At 37.2% G+C, this 7,313-nt stretch overlaps 2 long non-coding RNA genes across 4 annotated transcripts; one reads left to right on the plus strand and one right to left on the minus strand.

The window, feature by feature from the left end:
* Positions 1–2,517: 2,517 nt before the first annotated feature.
* On the plus strand, positions 2,518–4,621 carry LOC146669196 (uncharacterized). Its single transcript, XR_014911689.1, has 2 exons — positions 2,518–3,226; positions 4,023–4,621. It is a non-coding gene; the product is annotated as an uncharacterized LOC146669196 (long non-coding RNA).
* On the minus strand, positions 4,414–6,471 carry LOC146669197 (uncharacterized). 3 transcript variants are annotated; one of them, XR_014911690.1, is made up of 4 exons: positions 6,331–6,471; positions 5,767–5,945; positions 5,464–5,545; positions 4,414–4,930 (listed from the first exon to the last, which is right to left on the minus strand). It is a non-coding gene; the product is annotated as an uncharacterized LOC146669197 (long non-coding RNA). The 3 variants fall into 3 exon arrangements; XR_014911692.1 differs by having other exon boundaries at positions 5,464–5,590; XR_014911691.1 differs by having other exon boundaries at positions 5,767–5,907; positions 6,331–6,468.
* Between the last annotated feature and the right edge of the window lie 842 nt (positions 6,472–7,313).

Raw genomic sequence — 7,313 nt, forward strand, 5'->3', positions numbered from 1 at the left:
TTTCCCACAAATAAGATGACAACAGAGTCAGCCGTTTTTTATCGAGTTTCTATTTTAGTCGTGTCAAAGTGCCAAATAAAACAATTTTCGGGCAAGGCATTAAAGAGCATCTGCGGCACATTACTCCATCATGGTGATGATTATCAGTGGCATTCCTCATATCAAATCCACGATCTTTAACAATCACAACAGCCATGTTTCTATATTTAACATAGACTGTCCACTGTGGTTTTTGCTGATACATTTTATGCCCAAGTTCTTATTTCTGATTTTGTCAGTTGAATGCAATTGAAATACAACAGTGAGTGAGACAGAGCTTTGGGGGGTTTTGGAAGCAATATTACACTCAAATCCATAGGGCACCACAGACTTACTGTGCTCATATACTGCACTGTAAACATAATAAGAAAAATAAATTAGTCTCAGAACTTCACAAACACTAATTGTTACATGAAACTGATTTTCATTAAATGAAATTGACTGTAATGTTTATACCATATTCACTATTGTTTCCCATCTTAACAGCTTCCTCTCTTCTGACACAGGAGACTGTTTGCAGTTATGTTGTCAGCTACAGAATGCATGTAATATAGATTTGGACAGTACAATGTGGAGAAGATATAAGACTGAGAAATAAGGATTTTTGCATTATGGGATTAGGGAGGCTGTCACTTATTTGAGAAAGCAATGCTGTGGATTTTTCTATTCTGCTCTCATCAGCCAATGTCATCAAATTCGACAATGTTTCATGTGTTACTGCAAAAACTGTGATTTGTAAAGCACTGTTAGTGACTTAACAATAGTTAGCAGTACTGATTTGTCTGTTAGTCCTTAATCTACCCTAATCGCAACTGAAATATCTAAATAGCTATATCCCAGATTGCCCACAAATGTCATACGAATTATTCATGATCACCAAAGGATGATTCCTGCTTCATAAAACCTTCAAAAACTTTCACTTCCTTATGCACCAACATGACATTGACATATGGGAATTTGACTATTTACCTGGGTTACTATAAAATTTGCAGCAAACATTCTTTGCTCACCTCAAAATTAACCCAAAATGACTTTTCATTTAGCACCATTACCATGTCAAATTTGTAATTTCAAAATTTCAAGATAACTGCAAAGCGAGTAGGTTTTTCTGCAGAATAGCTAATGCTACTGTGCATTGCCATAATAAGCACGATAGCGTCCTGACAATGGTAATTTGCCCAAGCAACAGTGGAGCTAAGTACAGACCCAACTGTAAACTCTTGGTGGAAAACCAAATACTGAACATGGGCAGAGGCGTAGCTTCTGTGTCTGAAAAGGGAAATAATGCAGAAGTGCCTTAAATCTGCATTTTTGCTAATAGGCAGCGGAGACGGACTCTTCTGGTTCCAAAACTAGGTTATTGAACAGAGTCAACAGTTCTCTGATGAGCTTATGGTCCCGGTTACTGGTTTCCAGGTTTGTTTAATACATCATTATGAATAACTTGTAAATTATCCATATTAGAGTCAAAATGGGCAGATAACAGAGGGTAAAAGGCAGGGTGGGTCAACGCTGTCACTAACAAGTCACTACAATATGAGCGAACAGTGATCTCGAGGTCTGCCTTTTACTTAACACGTCCAGTTTCACAACACCATAGCAGCAACATGCAAAACACACCACCCAAGGTTTCATGAGAGGACGTAAATGACTAAAGGCTTACCCTCCCTGAGGTCGCTAGCTAACACTTTGAGCTCTGAGTCCGCATAGGTGCTAATCGTAACCCTAAGTTTCTTTTTTCACTGTGAATAGTTTTTGATGTTTGTCATTTAGGATGGTTATATTCTTTGTTCTCTGATTGCCAAGACTTGTGAGAACAATGAAATCTTTACCTTATAATTTAAACCACCTTTAGTTGACTGTGAATAAGCACTATACATATGAAATAAGTAAACTAGATGATTTGCTTAATGTAAATTGGGCTAAACTGAATTGTGAACATTACTAAAACTTATTTCTGTTGGTTTTGGAGACTTGGAGATTTTTTTCTTTGAGGCTAAACTTAACTAAACATCAAATCTTCATTTAGAAAAGGGGTAGGCAACTCCAGGCCTCAAGGGCCAGTGTCCTGCAGGTTTTAGATCTCACCCTGGGTCAACACACCTGAATCAAATGATTAGTTCATTACCAGGCCTCTGGAGAACTTCAAGACATGTTGAGGAGGTCATTTAGCCATTTAATTCAGCTGTGTTGGATCAAGGACTCATCTAAAACCTGCAGGACACCAGCCCTTGAGGCCTGGAGTTGCCCACCCCTGGTTTAGATCATATATGTCATATAAAGCATAAGAGTGTCTGCTGCCAGATACATATGGAACTCCAAAGTGTTCAAAATTAAATAAATAAATAGGTCAAGATGAAATAAATAACTATGTGAATAAATAAGACACAGATATGTAATGTGAGAATGATATTGTGAAATAATGGAACACATTTTGAAAAAAAATGCTCATTATTGTGAAATATATTGCATTCTGCTATATAAATTTACTTATTATTGTGAAATATTATTTCATGGTCATTATTTTTCACAATAACAGAGATTATTCCTGAGGCATTTTATTTATTTCCAGCCGTTTTTAGTCCAAAATGACCTTTTTTCAAAGTCAGTCTTTATTTCAAAATCCCGTTTTTCCCGATGGTCTATTTATTTCATAATGCGACTTTTCAGCAGAATGACTTTGTCTGTCAATCAATGTAAGTGGGCTGGACCTTTGCACCTATTGGCTTATCGTTTACCATCGACTAGTTTTCCTGGATACCGGCTCCGCGGACGGCTACTGCAGCTAGCAACAGCGTGCTAGGTCAAAAGTCACGGAGGATGGCGGACTGGTGTGAACTTCAGCCAGTTCTGCTCATTTAAGCAAATCAGATAGAGAGGGATCATTTACCTGTAGATACTGTTTTGAGTCGTTTAGATGTTTCTGAAATGCTTGGGATGATAATTGCTCTTCAAGATGTTCGCATCGATGACAGCATTGTCAAAGGTTTAAGATCAATTCAGCACCGTGTTCGTTTGGAATACGCCGAGGAAGAACAGTCTTCAAATGTTGGCCGTCCACGTCTAGAAATCCCGGTGCAGCACTCAGGACTTTAGTGCTGTCCGGGATAACCGTCGGGGTAATTGCCGATACATTTTCTGTGTCTCCGAGCACAATTAGGAGGAAAATGACGGAGGATGGTCTAAGGTAAGTTTATGCTGTAATTGAGCACCTGTGTGATTCTGTACACAGCATTGTTTAGGTGTTGACCTTAATTATGACGTTTGACAATGAATTATTATCGCTTACTTTTTTTTGTTACTGTCTAAACTAAGTGGGGCAGCTACGGCTAAAGCTATCGGCGCCATCTCGGCGTTGAGACACGTTTAGCAGTGTTAGCTGTTAGTGTGTTAACTCGGAGACTGGGGTCAGTGGAGCCTGTAGGAACCTTTTACACAGAGAGTAGACCCACCAGCTTTCCACAGTCTACTTACTTATCACATCTTGTTAGACAGCAGGGTCATTAGTGCTTTAAATAGTACATAGTTGAATGTTTCATTGCTGTTTGCAGTTGATTGTTCTCTGATAACGCATAACAAGGTTGATGTTAAATAGCGAGTTTATTGAAATGGTTTTGTCTATTTCAGCAGCATTATAGATATCATACTTTCTCTGGTGTCTTCGGTAAAGCTAAAACAAGAATACATTTACATCCTTGGTTCTTTCAGCATTAATTGGAAAACTTTGAGATTTGCTGTGCGTCTCCCAAGCCATTCTCTTTTATCCCACCTGTCAGGTATAGATGGCAATACTTTAAACAAAGTTAAATTTGTTATACCTGAAGAGAACCAATCCTGACCTAGAATGGGTGAATGAATAATTAGTTGGTAGCCAATGCCTAAGCAACTCACATAGGCCCTGGCAGACTCAATAAGTCCATCTAGGAACAGCTGCAGGAAACACCTCTTCAGTTTAGATTTAAAACATGTGCATGCTCTTTCAGGTTGATGAGGATTATGGTGTGGACTGGACAGGACAACATAATCGCTGCCCATCAAATGAGATCACCATTCCTGAGATTCAGCTCCCAGATGCACTGAATGAACAAGACCCTGCTGTGCTACCAATACTTCAAAATCACTTGTAGAAAGACATTATTACATTTAATCAGTTTCTATGTCAGGAGGATTTTTTTTTTTTTAATTTCTACAGCTTTGTAGCTAATACTGACTCAAAACAGCATAACCAATTTCATTTTCAACAAAACAGTGAGTGGCTATAAAACAGGATTTGTTTTATACAGCTGTCACTTTAATGATATTCATTTCTTGGTTGGATATACAGTACATGTCAACTCTGAGCAGATTTAATACAATGAACACAGTAGAGTAGTGTAACATCTTAATTCAAATAATTTTTTCTAGAAATTTTTTTTGTATCAGTAGCGAGTATAAACAAAACATATTGTGTAATTTATAATGTACAGTGAACAACTGATTTTGATATCTGAACTCTTCATCAGTTTATATTAAAAAAGCCATAAATGCACACCTGTACTCTGTATTTTTCACTGTCAAGTGTATTAAAAAGAACTAGAACTCACTAGATTGTCCGTTTCTTTGAACACCGAGTACAGTAATGTGATGCAAGAAAGAAGAAATGGTCTAATTTTACCATGTGGTTATGGAATCAATCGTAAACCAGACCAAAACCTGAGTCAGTAGAGTTGAGACACACCTGAATGTCCATTAGAAATGACTCATAGGTACAGTAGTGTGCAGGAAGACGTAGTACTTCAAAACCGGTGGAAGACTTTGGAAGATTGCTGTTGACCACTTCCACAGTCATTTCTCGGCAAGACTTCCCATCCTGTCCAAAACTTGATGAGGGCTTTTTGTTGTGCACAAGATGCTGCAACAGAAGATTGTTTTAAACTATAATGACATCCTATATTCATTATTTTGAATCTTTTATGGAGAAATACCATAAAAGATGACCACTTACATACAGGGCACCAGACATTTTTGCCCCACTCAAATTGCTGTTGTAGCTTTTATAGATATTTTTATGTTAACAAAGCTAAAAGTAGTCTACATACAATTCTAGTGCAACTGATAATGCCACCACTCTTATGTATTGCATGGAGCAAATAACAAAACAAAATTATACTATAGCGTAGAGCTGGGCGATAGAACGATAACGATATGTATTGCGAAATAACTTTTTCTCAATAGAAAAATTAAACTATTGCGATAGACCTCACCGCTCTTGTCCTTTTATAAAAAAATAAATAAAAATAAATATCGTGATATGAAAAAATCTCATATCGCCCAGCTCTACTATAGTGTACTTTGTTAATGACCCAAGATCACTGGACTGTATGTAATTTACCAAAGTATAATCAGAGAAAACCAATGGCAAAATACCTATCGCAGCAGACTTACCATTTTCAATGAAGGACCGAAGGTAACCTGCCACTCTGCATTTATCCTCGAGAGCATTCCTCTTCTTCCTCATCTTCATCTTCTGTGGCAGGCCACAGTCATTTTATAGCTTTACTTATCTTGTAGTCTTAAGAGCATCAGCAACATTAGGTGTATTTTTATTAAATGTAAGCCAGCTGTTCAACTAACCCACGCATACAAAACAGTATATTGGTGTTTTGTGTCAACAATTAATGTTCATCCTTCATAAATTAACCAAATAGCTTTACTATTCAGATGTTAAAAGATGTGACCTGACCTTACCTCACAACAGGGAGCAGTCTCTGATTCCCTTGGTAAGAAAGGAGAAATGATGTCTGATCTTTCTGTCAGAAGCGGCCATACCATGGTTTCCTTAAGCCCTTTCCTCAGCTGCTTGACTTGACGACTTGTTTGTGTTATGACCTACAACGGTGAGACCAAACCAAAACTGAAGTTGGAGTCTGTAAAGTGACACACACTTTAAATGTTAAATATTTAAAGAACATCCACTGTACTAGTAAAAGCATTTTCAAATTATACCCACTTACAAAATCACTACGTTGAACTAAAATTGCTTTCTTTTCTTTCACATAGATTACTTGTCTTCCATATTAGCACAGAAGATAAGCCACTTTAAAACAGTCATGAATAACTATTACCTACAACAATGTAAATAGTAATACAGACATTAACCCAGAAGACAATTATTTTCTCTTACCTAATTTATAGAATTCTTTGCTATGATAAAAAACAGTATTAAAAAAAATCTGTGACTAAACTGATTAAAAAGCTCATTTTTGCCAGACAGACAGACTAACCAAGCAATAATAACATATCGTTACTTACCCTGAACAGCGTTTCGTGGAGTGGAGCTAGCTGTGATAGCGTTAGCATTTGCTAACGTTAACACTGTGCGGTTGTGATGAGAACTTGGACCAGGGACCACTTCATCTCCAGTACACTGCTGCAATACGCAGACTGAGGTGAAGACGTACAATCTAAGCGGTTAGCAACTTCTCTGAGTAACTCAGAAACGGACTTGTTTCCTGCAGCCATGCCCTTCACAAGAATTGATACACCTGTAACGTTATTCGCGCCCAGTGTTTTGCATTTGTCGGTGCCTTAAGTTTATTTTGAGCTGCATACTGCCGCCAGCTGCATAGGAGATGCATTGCACCATTAAACCTAAATCGACAATTCATGTGCTATTACTTATGTCTGAGTAAAGGAGCAACCAATCACACAACTGGCTCCGCCCTGTCTTTCTTGATTGACAGACAAAGTCATTCTGCTGAAAAGTCGCATTATGAAATAAATAGACCATCGGGAAAAACGGGATTTTGAAATAAAGACTGACTTTGAAAAAAGGTCATTTTGGAATATAAACGGCTGGAAATAAATAAAATGCCTCAGGAATAATCTCTGTTATTGTGAAAAATAAAGACCATGAAATAATATTTCACAATTATAAGTAAATTTATATAACAGAATGTAATGTTTCACAATAATGAGCATTGTTTTCAAAATGTGTTCCATTATTTCACAATATCATTCTCACATTACATATCTGTGTCTTATTTATTCACATAGTTATTTATTTCATCTTGACCTATTTATTTATTTAATTTTGAACACTTTGGAGTTCCATAGTTACATTCTGGATATAAGGTCCATTAGTAAACTGACTGACATGTTAGATTTTGTGTGACTCACCTTTGATAAATCAGTTTTCCAGCTCTTTTCCATTGTTCTTCAAATTTGTCGAATTCAAGTGTGTGTACAGTATGTTGTAATCATGACCGTGGACAGTCTCCGTCCATTTCCACACC

This window comes from Rhamphochromis longiceps, linkage group LG5 (genome assembly GCF_057381845.1).
Source record: "Rhamphochromis longiceps isolate RC_006_pf linkage group LG5, R_longiceps_female_GT1.1, whole genome shotgun sequence".
Lineage (NCBI taxonomy): Eukaryota > Metazoa > Chordata > Actinopteri > Cichliformes > Cichlidae > Rhamphochromis > Rhamphochromis longiceps.